Source organism: Saccoglossus kowalevskii, unplaced genomic scaffold, assembly GCF_978046115.1.
Source record: "Saccoglossus kowalevskii unplaced genomic scaffold, keSacKowa6.1 SCAFFOLD_24, whole genome shotgun sequence".
NCBI lineage: Eukaryota > Metazoa > Hemichordata > Enteropneusta > Harrimaniidae > Saccoglossus > Saccoglossus kowalevskii.
This window is the reverse complement of record NW_028188618.1, coordinates 1,383,446-1,402,539: the sequence shown is the minus strand read 5'-3', so window position 1 is coordinate 1,402,539 and position 19,094 is coordinate 1,383,446.

Genomic DNA, 19,094 nt, shown 5'->3' with positions numbered 1-19,094 from the left:
GTACTTTACCACGACTTTGCAACAACTTTTCAGTACTTTGCCACAATTTTCAGCACTTTGCCACTACTTTTCAGCACTTAACCACAACTGTTCAGTACTTTGCCACACTTTTCAGCACTTTGCCACTACTTTTCAGCACTTTGCCACAACTTTTCAGTACTTTGCCACACTTTTCAGCACTTTGACACAACTTTTCAGTACTTTGCCACAATTTTCTGTACTTTGCCACGACTTTGCCACAACTTTTCAGTACTTTGCCACACTTTTCAGTACTTTGCAACTGCTTTTAAGTACTTTGCCACTAATTTTCAGCACTTTGCCACAACTTTTCAGTACTTTGCCATACTTTTCAGTATTTTGCCACGACTTTGCCACAACTTTTAAGTACTTTGCCACTACTTTTCAGCTCTTTACCACAACTTTTCAGTACTTTGCCACACTTTTCAGTACTTTGCCACCCTATTTTCAGCACTTTGACACTACCTTTCAGCACTTTGCCACAGCTTTTCAGTACTTTGCCACACTATTCTGTACTTTGCCACGACTTTGCCACAACTTTTCAGTACTTTGCCACACTTTTCAGTACTTTGCAACTGCTTTTCAGTACTTTGCCACTACTTTTCAGCACTTTGCCACAACTTTTCAGTACTTTTCCATACTTTTCAGTACTTTGCCACGACTTTGCCACAACTTTTAAGTACTTTGCCACTACTTTTCAGCTCTTTACCACAACTTTTCAGTACTTTGCCACACTTTTCAGCACTTTCCCGCTCTATTTTCAGTACTTTGCCAATACTTTTCATCACTTTGCCACAACTTTTCAGTACTTTGCCACACTTTTCAGCGCTTTGCCACTACTTTTCAGCACTTTGCCACTACCTTTCATTACTTTGCCACTACTTTTCAGCACTTTGCCACAAGATTTCAGTACTTTGCTGCACTTTTCATTACTTTGCCACGACATGGCCACAACTTTTCAGTACTTTGCCACACTTTTTAGTACTTTGTTACTGCTTTTCAGTACTTTGTCACTTCTTTTCAGCACTTTGCCACACTTTTCAGTACGTTGCCACTGCTTTTCAGTACTTTGCCACAACTTTTCAGCACTTTGCCACAACTTTTCAGTACTTTGCCACACTTTTCAGTACTTTACCACGACTTTGCCACAACTTTTCAGTATTTTGCCACACTTTTCAGTACTTTGCAACTGCTTTTCAGTACTTTGCCACTACTTTTCAGCACTTTGCCACAACTTTTCAGTACTTTTCCATACTTTTCAGTACTTTGCCACGACTTTGCCACAACTTTTAAGTACTTTGCCACTACTTTTCAGCTCTTTACCACAACTTTTCAGTACTTTGCCACAATTTTCAGCACTTTGCCACTGCTTTTCAGCACTTTGCCACAACTGTTCAGTACTTTGCCACACTTTTCAGCACTGTGCCACTACTTTTCAGCACTTTGCCACAACTTTTCAGTACTTTGCCACAATTTTCTGTACTTTGCCACGACTTTGCCACAACTTTTCAGTACTTTGCCACACGTTTCAGCACTTTGCCACTACTTTTCAGCACCTTGCCACTAGCTTTCAGTACTTTGCAACTACTTTTCAGCATTTTGCCACAACTTTTCAGTACTTTGCCACACTTTTCATTACTTTGCCACGACATGGCCACAACTTTTCAGTACTTTGCCACACTTTTAGTACTTTGCAACTGCTTTTCAGTACTTTGCCACTTCTTTTCAGCACTTTGCCACACTTTTCAGTACTTTGCCACTGCTTTTCAGTACTTTGCCACAACTTTTCAGTACTTTGCCACACTTTTCAGTACTTTACCACGACTTTGCCACAACTTTTCAGTACTTTGTCACACTTTTCAGCACATTGACACTATCTTTCAGCACTTTGCCACAGCTTTTCAGTACTTTGCCACACTATTCTGTACTTTGCCACGACTTTGCCACAACTTTTCAGTACTTTGCCACACTTTTCAGTACTTTGCAACTGCTTTTCAGTAATTTGCCACTACTTTTCAGCACTTTGCCACAACTTTTCATTACTTTTCCATACTTTTCAGTACTTTGCCACGACTTTGCCACAACTTTTAAGTACTTTGCCACTACTTTTCAGCTCTTTACCACAACTTTTCAGTACTTTGCCACACTTTTCAGCACTTTCCCACTCTATTTTCAGTACTTTGCCAATACTTTTCATCACTTTGCCACAACTTTTCAGTACTTTGCCACACTTTTCAGCGCTTTGCCACTACTTTTCAGCACTTTGCCACTACCTTTCATTACTTTGCCACTACTTTTCTGCACTTTGCCACAACATTTCAGTACTTTGCTGCACTTTTCATTACTTTGCCACGACATGGCCACAACTTTTCAGTACTTTGCCACACTTTTTAGTACTTTGTTACTGCTTTTCAGTACTTTGTCACTTCTTTTCAGCACTTTGCCACACTTTTCAGTACGTTGCCACTGCTTTTCAGTACTTTGCCACAACTTTTCAGCACTTTGCCACAACTTTTCAGTACTTTGCCACACTTTTCAGTACTTTACCACGACTTTGCCACAACTTTTCAGTATTTTGCCACACTTTTCAGTACTTTGCAACTGCTTTTCAGTACTTTGCCACTACTTTTCAGCACTTTGCCACAACTTTTCAGTACTTTGCCACTACCTTTCATTACTTTGCCACTACTTTTCAGCACTTTGCCACAACATTTCAGTACTTTGCTGCACTTTTCATTACTTTGCCACGACATGGCCACAACTTTTCAGTACTTTGCCACACTTTTTAGTACTTTGTTACTGCTTTTCAGTACTTTGTCACTTCTTTTCAGCACTTTGCCACACTTTTCAGTACGTTGCCACTACCTTTCAGTACTTTGCCACAACTTTTCAGCACTTTGCCACAACTTTTCACAACTTTGCCACACTTTTCAGTACTTTACCACGACTTTGCCACAACTTTTCAGTATTTTGCCACACTTTTCAGTACTTTGACACAACTTTTCAGTACTTTGCCACACTTTTCAGTACTTTGCCACTACCTTTCATTACTTTGCCACTACTTTTCAGCACTTTGCCACAACATTTCAGTACTTTGCTGCACTTTTCATTACTTTGCCACGACATGGCCACAACTTTTCAGTACTTTGCCACACTTTTTAGTACTTTGTTACTGCTTTTCAGTACTTTGTCACTTCTTTTCAGCACTTTGCCACACTTTTCAGTACGTTGCCACTACCTTTCAGTACTTTGCCACAACTTTTCAGCACTTTGCCACAACTTTTCACAACTTTGCCACACTTTTCAGTACTTTACCACGACTTTGCAACAACTTTTCAGTACTTTGCCACAATTTTCAGCACTTTGCCACTACTTTTCAGCACTTAACCACAACTGTTCAGTACTTTGCCACACTTTTCAGCACTTTGCCACTACTTTTCAGCACTTTGCCACAACTTTTCAGTACTTTGCCACACTTTTCAGCACTTTGACACAACTTTTCAGTACTTTGCCACAATTTTCTGTACTTTGCCACGACTTTGCCACAACTTTTCAGTACTTTGCCACACTTTTCAGTACTATGCAACTGCTTTTAAGTACTTTGCCACTAATTTTCAGCACTTTGCCACAACTTTTCAGTACTTTGCCATACTTTTCAGTATTTTGCCACGACTTTGCCACAACTTTTAAGTACTTTGCCACTACTTTTCAGCTCTTTACCACAACTTTTCAGTACTTTGCCACACTTTTCAGTACTTTGCCACCCTATTTTCAGCACTTTGACACTACCTTTCAGCACTTTGCCACAGCTTTTCAGTACTTTGCCACACTATTCTGTACTTTGCCACGACTTTGCCACAACTTTTCAGTACTTTGCCACACTTTTCAGTACTTTGCAACTGCTTTTCAGTACTTTGCCACTACTTTTCAGCACTTTGCCACAACTTTTCAGTACTTTTCCATACTTTTCAGTACTTTGCCACGACTTTGCCACAACTTTTAAGTACTTTGCCACTACTTTTCAGCTCTTTACCACAACTTTTCAGTACTTTGCCACACTTTTCAGCACTTTCCCACTCTATTTTCAGTACTTTGCCAATACTTTTCATCACTTTGCCACAACTTTTCAGTACTTTGCCACACTTTTCAGCGCTTTGCCACTACTTTTCAGCACTTTGCCACTACCTTTCATTACTTTGCCACTACTTTTCAGCACTTTGCCACAACATTTCAGTACTTTGCTGCACTTTTCATTACTTTGCCACGACATGGCCACAACTTTTCAGTACTTTGCCACACTTTTTAGTACTTTGTTACTGCTTTTCAGTACTTTGTCACTTCTTTTCAGCACTTTGCCACACTTTTCAGTACGTTGCCACTGCTTTTCAGTACTTTGCCACAACTTTTCAGCACTTTGCCACAACTTTTCAGTACTTTGCCACACTTTTCAGTACTTTACCACGACTTTGCCACAACTTTTCAGTATTTTGCCACACTTTTCAGTACTTTGCAACTGCTTTTCAGTACTTTGCCACTACTTTTCAGCACTTTGCCACAACTTTTCAGTACTTTGCCACTACCTTTCATTACTTTGCCACTACTTTTCAGCACTTTGCCACAACATTTCAGTACTTTGCTGCACTTTTCATTACTTTGCCACGACATGGCCACAACTTTTCAGTACTTTGCCACACTTTTTAGTACTTTGTTACTGCTTTTCAGTACTTTGTCACTTCTTTTCAGCGCTTTGCCACACTTTTCAGTACGTTGCCACTACCTTTCAGTACTTTGCCACAACTTTTCAGCACTTTGCCACAACTTTTCACAACTTTGCCACACTTTTCAGTACTTTACCACGACTTTGCCACAACTTTTCAGTATTTTGCCACACTTTTCAGTACTTTGCAACTGCTTTTCAGTACTTTGCCACTACTTTTCAGCACTTTGCCACAACTTTTCAGTACTTTGCCACACTTTTCAGTACTTTACCACGACTTTGCCACAACTTTTCAGTACTTTGCCACAATTTTCAGCACTTTGCCACTACTTTTCAGCACTTTGACACAACTGTTCAGTACTTTGCCACACTTTTCAGCACTTTGCCACTACTTTTCAGCACTTTGCCACAACTTTTCAGTACTTTGCCACACTTTTCAGCACTTTGCCACTACTTTTCAGCACTTTGCCACTACCTTTCAGTACTTTGCACTACTTTTCAGCACTTTGCCACAACTTTTCAGTACTTTGCCACACTTTTCTTTACTTTGCCACGACATGGCCACAACTTTTCAGTACTTTGCCACACTTTTTAGTACTTTGCAACTGCTTTTCAGTACTTTGCCACTTCTTTTCAGCACTTTGCCACACTTTTCAGTACTTTGCCACTGCTTTTCAGTACTTTGCCACAACTTTTCAGCACTTTGCCACAACTTTTCAGTACTTTGCCACACTTTTCAGTACTTTGCCACTGCTTTTCAGTACTTTGCCACTAATTTTCAGCACATTGCCACATCTTGTCAGTACTTTGCCACACTTTTCAGCATATTGACACAACTTTTCAGTACTTTGCCACACTTTTCAGCACTTTGCCACGACTTTGCCACAACTTTTCAGTACTTTGCCACACTTTTCAGTACTTTGCAACTGCTTTTCAGTACTTTGCCACTCTATTTTCAGTACATTGCCACTACTTTTCATCACTTTGCCACAACTTTTCAGTACTTTGCCACACTTTTCAGCACTTTGCCACTACTTTTCAGCACTTTGCCACTAGCTTTCAGTACTTTGCAATTACTTTTCAGCACTTTGCCACAAATTTTCAGTATTTTGCCACACTTTTCATCACTTTGCCACGACATGGCCTCAACTTTTCAGCACTTTGCCACAACTTTTCAGTACTTTGCCACACTTTTCAGCACTTTGCCACTACCTTTCAGTACTTTGCCACAACTTTTCAGCACTTTGCCACAACTTTTCACAACTTTGCCACACTTTTCAGTACTTTACCACGATTTTGCCACAACTTTTCAGTACTTTGCCACACTTTTCAGCACTTTGCCACTACTTTTCAGCACTTTGCCACAACGGTTCAGTACTTTGCCACATTTTTCAGTACTTTTCCACGACTTTGCCACAACTTTTCAGTTCTTTGCCCCACTTTTCAGTACTTTGCCACAACTTTTCAGCACTTTGCCACAATTTTTCACAACTTTCCCACACTTTTCAGTACTTTACCACGACTTTGCCACAACTTTTCAGTACTTTGCCACAATTTTCAGCACTTTGCCACTACTTTTCAGCACTTTGCCACAACTGTTCAGTACTTTGCCACACTTTTCAGCACTTTGCCACTACTTTTCAGCACTTTGCCACAACTTTTCAGTACTTTGCCACACTTTTCAGCACTTTGACACAACTTTTCAGTACTTTGCCATACTTTTCAGTACTTTGCCACGACTTTGCCACAACTTTTAAGTACTTTGCCACTACTTTTCAGCTCTTTACCACAACTTTTCAGTACTTTGCCACACTTTTCAGTACTTTGCCACTCTATTTTCAGTACTTTGCCATTACTTTTCATCACTTTGGCACAACTTTTCAGTACTTTGCCACACTTTTCAGCACTTTGCCACTACTTTTCAGCACCTTGCCACTAGCTTTCAGTACTTTGCAACTACTTTTCAGCATTTTGCCACAACTTTTCAGTACTTTGCCACACTTTTCATTACTTTGCCACGACATGGCCACAACTTTTCAGTACTTTGCCACACTTGTTAGTACTTTGCAACTGCTTTTCAGTACTTTGCCACTTCTTTTCAGCACTTTGCCACACTTTTCAGTACTTTGCCACTGCTTTTCAGTACTTTGCCACAACTTTTCAGCACTTTGCCACAACTTTTCAGTACTTTGCCACACTTTTCAGTACTTTACCACGACTTTGCCACAACTTTTCAGTACTTTGTCACACTTTTCAGCACTTTGACACTACCTTTCAGCACTTTGCCACAACTTTTCAGTACTTTGCCAGACTATTCTGTACTTTGCCACGACTTTGCCACAACTTTTCAGTACTTTGGCACACTTTTCAGTACTTTGCAACTGCTTTTCAGTACTTTGCCACTACTTTTCAGCGCTTTGCCACAACTTTTCAGTACTTTTCCATACTTTTCAGTACTTTGCCACGACTTTGCCACAACTTTTAAGTACTTTGCCACTACTTTTCAGCTCTTTACGACAACTTTTCTGTACTTTGCCACACTTTTCAGCACTTTGCCACTCTATTTTCAGTACTTTGCCACTACTTTTCATCACTTTGCCACAACTTTTCAGTACTTTGCCACACTTTTCAGTACTTTGCAACTGCTTTTAAGTACTTTGCCACTAATTTTCAGCACTTTGCCACAACTTTTCAGTACTTTGCCATACTTTTCAGTACTTTGCCACGACTTTGCCACAACGTTTAAGTACTTTGCCACTACTTTTCAGCTCTTTACCACAACTTTTCAGTACTTTGCCACACTTTTCAGTACTTTGCCACTCTATTTTCAGTACTTTGCCACTACTTTTCATCACTTTGGCACAACTTTTCAGTACTTTTCAGCACTTTGCCACTACTTTTCAGCACCTTGCCACTAGCTTTCAGTACTTTGCAACTACTTTTCAGCATTTTGCCACAACTTTTCAGTACTTTGCCACACTTTTCATTACTTTGCCACGACATGGCCACAACATTTCAGTACTTTGCCACACTTTTTAGTACTTTGCAACTGCTTTTCTGCTACTCGAATCTCGCTTTGTAAAATTGCAATACGAATACTAGAATCTTGCATTGTGGAATGGCAATACGAATACTCGAATATAGCAATGTACAATTGCAATATGAATACTCGAATCTCGCATTGTGGAATGGCATAACGGATTGTAAAATTGCAATACAAATACTAGAATCTCGCATTGTAAAATTGCAATACGAATACTAGAATCTCGCATTGTAAAATTGCAATACGAATACTCGAGTCTCGCATTGTGGAATGGCATAACACATTGTGGAATTGCAATACGAATACTAGAATCTCGCATTGTAAAATTGCAATACAAATACTAGAATCTCGCATTGTAAAATTGCAATACGAATACTAGAATCTCGCCTTGTGGAATGGCATGACGCATTGTGGAATTGCAATACAAATACTCAAATCTCGCATTGTAAAATTGCAACACGAATACTAGAATCTCGCATTGTAAAATTGCAATATGAATACTAGAATCTCGCATTGTAAAATTGCAATACGAATACTTGCATTGTGGAATGGCATGACGCATTGTGGAATTGAAATATGAATACTTGAATCTCGCGTTGTAAAATTGCAATACGAATACTCGAATCTCCCATTGTGAAATTGAAATACAAATACTAGAATCTCGCATTGTAAAATTGCAATTCGAATACTAGAATCTCGCATTGTGAAATGGCATAACGCATTGTAGAATTGCAAAACAAATACTCGAATCTCCCATTGTGAAATTGCCATACGAATACTAGAATCTCGCATTGTAAAATTGCAATACGAATACTCGAATCTCGCTTTGTAAAATTGCAATACGAATACTAGAATCTCGCATTGTGGAATGGCAATACGAATACTCGAATATAGCAATGTACAATTGCAATACGAATACTCGAATCTCGCATTGTGGAATGGCATAACGCATTGTAAAATTGCAATACAAATACTAGAATCTCGCATTGTAAAATTGCAATACGAATACTAGAATCTCGCATTGTAAAATTGCAATACGAATACTAGAGTCTCGCATTGTGGAATGGCATAACGCATTGTGGAATTGCAATACGAATACTAGAATCTCGCATTGTAAAATTGCAATACGAATACTAGAATCTCGCATTGTGGAATGGCATAACGCATTGTGGAATTGCAATACGAATACTAGAATCTCGCATTGTAAAATTGCAATACAAATACTAGAATCTCGCATTGTAAAATTGCAATACAAATACTCGAATCTCGCATTGTAAAATTACAATACGAATACTAGAATCTCTCATTGTGGAATTGCAATACGAATAATCGCATTGTGGAATGGCATGACGCATTGTGGAATTGCAATACAAATACTCAAATCTCGCATTGTAAAATTGCAACACGAATACTAGAATCTCGCATTGTAAAATTGCAATATGAATACTAGAATCTCGCATTGTAAAATTGCAATACGAATACTTGCATTGTGGAATGGCATGACGCATTGTGGAATTGAAATATGAATACTTGAATCTCGCGTTGTAAAATTGCAATACGAATACTCGAATCTCCCATTGTGAAATTGAAATACAAATACTAGAATCTCGCATTGTAAAATTGCAATACGAATACTAGAGTCTCGCATTGTGGAATGGCATAACGCATTGTGGAATTGCAATACGAATACTAGAATCTCGCATTGTAAAATTGCAATACGAATACTAGAATCTCGCATTGTGGAATGGCATAACGCATTGTGGAATTGCAATACGAATACTAGAATCTCGCTTTGTAAAATTGCAATACGAATACTAGAATCTCGCATTGTGGAATGGCAATACGAATACTCGAATATAGCAATGTACAATTGCAATACGAATACTCGAATCTCGCATTGTGGAATGGCATAACGCATTGTAAAATTGCAATACAAATACTAGAATCTCGCATTGTAAAATTGCAATACGAATACTAGAATCTCGCATTGTAAAATTGCAATACGAATACTAGAGTCTCGCATTGTGGAATGGCATAACGCATTGTGGAATTGCAATACGAATACTAGAATCTCGCATTGTAAAATTGCAATACGAATACTAGAATCTCGCATTGTGGAATGGCATAACGCATTGTGGAATTGCAATACGAAAACTAGAATCTTGCATTGTAAATTTGCAATATGAATACTCGAATCTCGCATTGTAAAATTGCAATATGAACACTAGAATTTCGCATTGTGGAATGGCAATATGAATACTGGAATCTTGCATTGTGGAATGGCATGACGCATTGTGGACTTGCAGTACAAATACTCGAATCTCGTTTTGTAAAATTGCAATACGAATACTAGAATCTCGCATTGTGGAATGGCATGACGCATTGTGGAATTGCAATATAAATACTAGAATCTCGCATTGTAATATTGCAATACAAGTACTAGAATCTCGCATTGTAAAATTGCAATACGAATATTAGAATCTCGCATTGTGGAATGGCATGACGCATTGTGGAATTGCAATACAAATACTCAAATCTCGCATTGTAAAATTGCAACACGAATACTAGAATCTCGCATTGTAAAATTGCAATATGAATACTAGAATCTCGCATTGTAAAATTGCAATACGAATACTCGCTCGTGGAATGGCATAACGCATTGTGAAATTACAATACGAATACTAGAATCTCTCATTGTGGAATGGCATGACGCATTGCGGTCTTGCAATACAAATACCAGAATCTCGCATTGTAAAATTGCAATATGAACACTAGTATTTCGCATTGTGGAATGGCATGACGCATTGTGGAATTGCAATACGAATACTAGAATCTCGCATTGTACAATTGCAATACGAATACTCGAATCTCGCATTGTAAAATTACAATACGAATACTAGAATCTCTCATTGTGGAATTGCAATACGAATAATCGCATTGTGGAATGGCATGACGCATTGTGGACTTGCAATACAAATACTAGAATCTCGCATTGTAAAATTGCAATACGAATACCAGAATCTCGCATTGTGGAATTGCAATACGAATAATCGCATTGTGGAATGGCATGACGCATTGTGGACTTGCAAAACAAATACTAGAAACTTGCATTGTAAAATTGCAATACAAATACTCGAATCTCGCATAGTAAAATTGCAATACGAATACTAGAATCTCGCATTGTGGAATGGCATGACGCATTGTGGAATTGCAATACAAATACTCGAAACTCGCATAGTAAAATTGCAATACGAACACTAGAATCTCGCATTGTGGAATTGCAATACGAATACTAGAATCTCGCATTGTAAAATTGCAATACAAATTCTCGAATCTCGCATAGTAAAATTGCAATACGAATACTAGAATCTCGCATTGTGGAATTGCAATACGAATACTAGAATCTCGCATTGTAAAATTGCAATACGAATACTAGAATTTCGCATTGTGGAATGGCATGACGCATTGTGGAATTGCAATACGAATACTCGAATCTCGCATTGTACAATTGCAATACGAATACTCGAATCTCGCATTGTAAAATTACAATACGAATACTCGAATCTCGCATTGTAAAATTACAATACGAATACTAGAATCTCTCATTGTGGAATTGCAATACGAATAATCGCATTGTGGAATGGCATGACGCATTGTGCACTTGCAATACAAATACTAGAATCTCGCATTGTAAAATTGCAATACGAATACCAGAATCTCGCATTGTGGAATTGCAATACGAATAATCGCATTGTGGAATGGCATGACGCATTGTGGACTTGCAAAACAAATACTAGAAACTTGCATTGTAAAATTGCAATACAAATACTCGAATCTCGCATAGTAAAATTGCAATACGAACACTAGAATCTCGCATTGTGGAATTGCAATACGAATACTAGAATCTCGCATTGTAAAATTGCAATACAAATTCTCGAATCTCGCATAGTAAAATTGCAATACGAATACTAGAATCTCGCATTGTGGAATTGCAATACGAATACTAGAATCTCGCATTGTAAAATTGCAATACGAATACTAGAATTTCGCATTGTGGAATGGCATGACGCATTGTGGAATTGCAATACGAATACTCGAATCTCGCATTGTACAATTGCAATACGAATACTCGAATCTCGCATTGTAAAATTACAATACGAATACTCGAATCTCGCATTGTAAAATTACAATACGAATACTAGAATCTCTCATTGTGGAATTGCAATACGAATAATCGCATTGTGGAATGGCATGACGCATTGTGGACTTGCAATACAAATACTAGAATCTCGCATTGTAAAATTGCAATACGAATACCAGAATCTCGCATTGTGGAATTGCAATACGAATAATCGCATTGTGGAATGGCATGACGCATTGTGGACTTGCAAAACAAATACTAGAAACTTGCATTGTAAAATTGCAATACAAATACTCGAATCTCGCATAGTAAAATTGCAATACGAATACTAGAATCTCGCATTGTGGAATGGCATGACGCATTGTGGAATTGCAATACAAATACTCGAAACTCGCATAGTAAAATTGCAATACGAATACTAGAATCTCGCATTGTAGAATTGCAATACGAATACTAGAATCTCGCATTGTAAAATTGCAATACGAATACTAGAATTTCGCATTGTGGAATGGCATGACGCATTGTGGAATTGCAATACGAATACTCGAATCTCGCATTGTACAATTGCAATACGAATACTCGAATCTCGCATTGTAAAATTACAATACGAATACTCGAATCTCGCATTGCAAAATTACAATACGAATACTAGAATCTCTCATTGTGGAATTGCAATACGAATAATCGCATTGTGGAATGGCATGACGCATTGTGCACTTGCAATACAAATACTAGAATCTCGCATTGTAAAATTGCAATACGAATACCAGAATCTCGCATTGTGGAATTGCAATACGAATAATCGCATTGTGGAATGGCATGACGCATTGTGGACTTGCAAAACAAATACTAGAAACTTGCATTGTAAAATTGCAATACAAATACTCGAATCTCGCATAGTAAAATTGCAATACGAATACTAGAATCTCGCATTGTGGAATGGCATGACGCATTGTGGAATTGCAATACAAATACTCGAAACTCGCATAGTAAAATTGCAATACGAATACTAGAATCTCGCATTGTAGAATTGCAATACGAATACTACAATCTCGCATTGTAAAATTGCAATACAAATTCTCGAATCTCGCATAGTAAAATTGCAATACGAATACTAGAATCTCGCATTGTGGAATTGCAATACGAATACTAGAATCTCGCATTGTAAAATTGCAATACGAATACTAGAATCTCGCATTGTGGAATGGCATGACGCATTGTGGAATTGCAATACGAATACTAGAATCTCGCATTGTAAAATTGCAATACGAATACTAAAATCGCGCATTGTGGAATTGCAATACGAATACTAGAATCTCACATTGTAAAATTGCAATACAAATACTAGAAGCTCGCATTGTGGAATTGCAATACGAATACTCGAATCTCGCATTGTGGAATTGCAATATAAATACTCGAATCTCGCTTTGTAAAATTGCAATACGAACACTAGAATCTCGCATTGTGGAATGGCATAACGCATTGTGGGATTGCAATATAAATACTCGAATCTCGCATCGTAGAATGGCATATTGTCGCGTCAAATGGCATAGCATATCATCAAATGGCATATTCTAATTTTGGCAGGAATCTCGCTTTGTAAAATTGCAATATGAACACTAGAATTTCGCATTGTGGAATGGCAATATGAATACTAAAATCTCGCATTGTGGAATTGCAATACGAATACTCGAATATCGCATTGTGGAATGGCATGACGCATTGTGGAATTGCAATATGAATACTCGAATCTCGCATTGTAAAATTGCAATATGAACACTAGAATTTCGCATTGTGGAATGGCAATATGAATACTGGAATCTTGCATTGTGGAATGGCATGACGCATTGTGGACTTGCAATACAAATACTCGAATCTCGTTTTGTAAAATTGCAATACGAATACTAGAATCTCGCATTGTGGAATGACATAACGCATTGTGGGATTGCAATATAAATACTCGAATCTCGCATTGTAATATTGCAATACAAATACTCGAATCTCGTTTTGTAAAATTGCAACACGAATACTAGAATCTCGCATTGTAAAATTGCAATATGAATACTAAAATCTCGCATTGTGGAATGGCATGACGCATTGTGGAATTGCAATATGAATACTCGAATCTCGCATTGTAAAATTGCAATACGAATACTCGCTCGTGGAATGGCATAACGCATTGTAAAATTGCAATACGAACACTAGAATCTCGCATTGTGGAATGGCATAACGCATTGTGGGATTGCAATATAAATACTCGAATCTCGCATTGTAAAATTGCAATATGAACACTAGAATTTCGCATTGTGGAATGGCAATATGAATACTGGAATCTTGCATTGTGGAATGGCATGACGCATTGTGAACTTGCAATACAAATACTCGAATCTCGTTTTGTAAAATTGCAATACGAATACTAGAATCTCGCATTGTGGAATGGCATGACGCATTGTGGAATTGCAATATAAATACTAGAATCTCGCATTGTAATATTGCAATACAAATACTAGAATCTCGCATTGTAAAATTGCAATACAAATACTAGAATCTCGCATAGTAAAATTGCAATATGAACACTAGAATTTCGCATTGTGGAATGTCAATATGAATACTAGAATCTTGCATTGTAAAATTGCAATACGAATACTTGCATTGTGGAATGGCATGACGCATTGTGGAATTGAAATATGAATACTTGAATCTCGCATTGTAAAATTGCAATACGAATACTCGAATCTCCCATTGTGAAATTGAAATACAAATACTAGAATCTCGCAGTGTAAAATTGCAATACGAATACTAGAATCTCGCATTGTGAAATGGCATAACGCATTGTAGAATTGCAAAACAGATACTCGAATCTCCCATTGTGAAATTGCCATACGAATACTAGAATCTCGCATTGTAAAATTGCAATACGAATACTCGAATCTCGCTTTGTAAAATTGCAATACGAATACTAGAATCTCGCATTGGGGAATGGCAATACGAATACTCGAATATAGCAATGTACAATTGCAATACGAATACTAGAATCTCGCATTGTGAAATGGCATAACGCATTGTAGAATTGCAAAACAAATACTCGAATCTCCCATTGTGAAATTGCCATACGAATACTAGAATCTCGCATTGTAAAATTGCAATACGAATACTCGAATCTCGCTTTGTAAAATTGCAATACGAATACTCGAATCTCGCATTGTGGAATGGCATAACGCATTGTAAAATTGCAATACAAATACTAGAATCTCGCATTGTAAAATTGCAATACGAATACTAGAATCTCGCATTGTAAAATTGCAATACGAATACTAGAGTCTCGCATTGTGGAATGGCATAACGCATTGTGGAATTGCAATACGAATACTAGAATCTCGCATTGTAAAATTGCAATACGAATACTAAAATCGCGCATTGTGGAATTGCAATACGAATACTAGAATCTCGCATTGTAAAATTGCAATACAAATACTAGAAGCTCGCATTGTGGAATCGCAATACGAATACTCGAATCTCGCATTGTGGAATTGCAATATAAATACTCGAATCTCGCTTTGTAAAATTGCAATACGAACACTAGAATCTCGCATTGTGGAATGGCATGACGCATTGTGGACTTCAAATACAAATACTAGAATCTCGCATTGTAAAATTGCAATACAAATACTCGAATCTCGCATAGTAAAATTGCAATACGAATACTGGAATCTCGCATTGTGGAATGGCATGACGCATTGTGGAATTGCAATACGAATACTAGAATCTCGCATTGTAAAATTGCAATACAAATACTCGAATCTCGCATAGTAAAATTGCAATACGAATACTAGAATCTCGCATTGTGGAATTGCAATACGAATACTAGAATCTCGCATTGTAAAATTGCAATACAAATTCTCGAATCTCGCGTAGTAAAATTGCAATACGAATACTAGAATCTCGCATTCTGGAATGGCATGACGCATTGTGGAATTGCAATACGAATACTAGAATCTCGCATTGTAAAATTGCAATACGAATACTAAAATCGCGCATTGTGGAATTGCAGTATAAATACTCGAATCTCGCTTTGTAAAATTGCAATACGAACACTAGAATCTCGCATTGTGGAATGGCATGACGCATTGTGGAATGGCAATACGAATACTAGAATCTCGCATTGTAAAATTGCAATACAAATACTAGAAGCTCGCATTGTGGAATCGCAATACGAATACTCGAATCTCGCATTGTGGAATTGCAATATAAATACTCGAATCTCGCTTTGTAAAATTGCAATACGAACACTAGAATCTCGCATTGTGGAATGGCATGACGCATTGTGGACTTCAAATACAAATACTAGAATCTCGCATTGTAAAATTGCAATACAAATACTCGAATCTCGCATAGTAAAATTGCAATACGAATACTGGAATCTCGCATTGTGGAATGGCATGACGCATTGTGGAATTGCAATACGAATACTAGAATCTCGCATTGTAAAATTGCAATACAAATACTCGAATCTCGCATAGTAAAATTGCAATACGAATACTAGAATCTCGCATTGTGGAATTGCAATACGAATACTAGAATCTCGCATTGTAAAATTGCAATACAAATTCTCGAATCTCGCGTAGTAAAATTGCAATACGAATACTAGAATCTCGCATTCTGGAATGGCATGACGCATTGTGGAATTGCAATACGAATACTAGAATCTCGCATTGTAAAATTGCAATACGAATACTAAAATCGCGCATTGTGGAATTGCAGTATAAATACTCGAATCTCGCTTTGTAAAATTGCAATACGAACACTAGAATCTCGCATTGTGGAATGGCATGACGCATTGTGGAATGGCAATACGAATACTAGAATCTCGCATTGTAAAATTGCAATACAAATACTAGAAGCTCGCATTGTGGAATCGCAATACGAATACTCGAATCTCGCATTGTGGAATTGCAATATAAATACTCATATCTCGCTTTGTAAAATTGCAATACGAACACTAGAATCTCGCATTGTGGAATGGCATAACGCATTGTGGGATTGCAATATAAATACTCGAATCTCGCATCGTAGAATGGCATATTGTCGCGTCAAATGGCATAGCATATCATTAAATGGCATATTCTAATTTTGGCAGGAATCTCGCTTTGTAAAATTGCAATATGAACACTAGAATTTCGCATTGTGGAATGGCAATATGAATACTGGAATCTTGCATTGTGGAATGGCATGACGCATTGTGAACTTGCAATACAAATACTAGAATCTCGCATTGTAAAATTGCAATACGAATACTAGAATCTCGCATTGTAAAATTGCAATACGATTACTAGAATCTCGCATTGTGGAATGGCATGACGCATTGTGAACTTGCAATACAAATACTAGAATCTCGCATTGTAAAATTGCAATACGAATACTAGAATCTCGCATTGTAAAATTGCAATACGAATGCTAGAATCTCGCCTTGTGGAATGTAATGACGCATTGTGGAATTGCAATACAAATACTCAAATCTCGCATTGTAAAATTGCAACACGAATACTAGAATATCGCATTGTAAAATTGCAATATGAATACTAGAATCTCGCATTGTAAAATTGCAATACGAATACTCGCTCGTGGAATGGCATAACGCATTGTGAAATTGCAATACGAATACTAGAATCTCTCATTGTGGAATTGCAGTAAGAATACTCGCATTGTGGAATGGCATGACGCATTGCGGACTTGCAATACAAATACCAGAATCTCGCATTGTAAAATTGCAATATGAACACTAGTATTTCGCATTGTGGAATGGCATGACGCATTGTGGAATTGCAATACGAATACTAGAATCTCGCATTGTACAATTGCAATACGAATACTCAAATCTCGCATTGTAAAATTACAATACGAATACTCGAATCTCGCATTGTAAAATTACAATACGAATACTAGAATCTCTCATTGTGGAATTGCAATACGAATAATCGCATTGTGGAATGGCATGACGCATTGTGGAATTGCAATACGAATACTAGAATCTCGCATTGTAAAATTGCAATACAAATACTCGAATCTCGCATAGTAAAATTGCAATACGAATACTAGAATCTTGCATTGTGGAATTGCAATACGAATACTAGAATCTCGCATTGTAAAATTGCAATACAAATTCACGAATCTCGCATAGTAAAATTGCAATACGAATACTAGAATCTCGCATTGTGGAATGGCATGACGCATTGTGGAATTGCAATACGAATACTAGAATCTCGCATTGTAAAATTGCAATACGAATACTAAAATCGCGCATTGTGGAATTGCAATACGAATACTAGAATCTCGCATTGTAAAATTGCAATACAAATACTAGAAGCTCGCATTGTGGAATTGCAATACGAATACTCGAATCTCGCATTGTGGAATTGCAATATAAATACTCGAATCTCGCTTTGTAAAATTGCAATACGAACACTAGAATCTCGCATTGTGGAATGGCATGACGCATTGTGGACTTGCAATACAAATACTAGAATCTCGCATTGTAAAATTGCAATACAAATACTCGAATCTCGCATAGTAAAATTGCAATACGAATACTAGAATCTCGCATTGTGGAATTGCAATACAAATACTTGAATCTCGCATTGTAAAATTGAAATACAAATTCTCGAATCTCGCGTAGTAAAATTGCAATACGAATACTAGAATCTCGCATTGTGGAATGGCATGACGCATTGTGGAATTGCAATACGAATAATAGAATCTCGCATTGTAAAATAGCAATACGAATACTAGAATCTCGCATTGTAAAATTGCAATACAAATACTAGAAGCTCGCATTGTGGAATTGCAATACGAATACTCGAATCTCGCATTGTGGAATTGCAATATAAATACTCGAATCTCGCTTTGTAAAATTGCAATACGACCACTAGAATCTCGCATTGTGGAATGGCATGACGCATTGTGGAATTGCAATACGAATACTGGAATCTCGCATTGTAAAATTGCAATACGAATACTAAAATCGCGCATTGTGGAATTGCAATACGAATACTAGAATCTCGCATTGTAAAATTGCAATACAAATACTAGAAGCTCGCTTTGTGGAATCGCAATACGAATACTCGAATCTCGCATTGTGGAATTGCAATATAAATACTCGAATCTCGCTTTGTAAAATT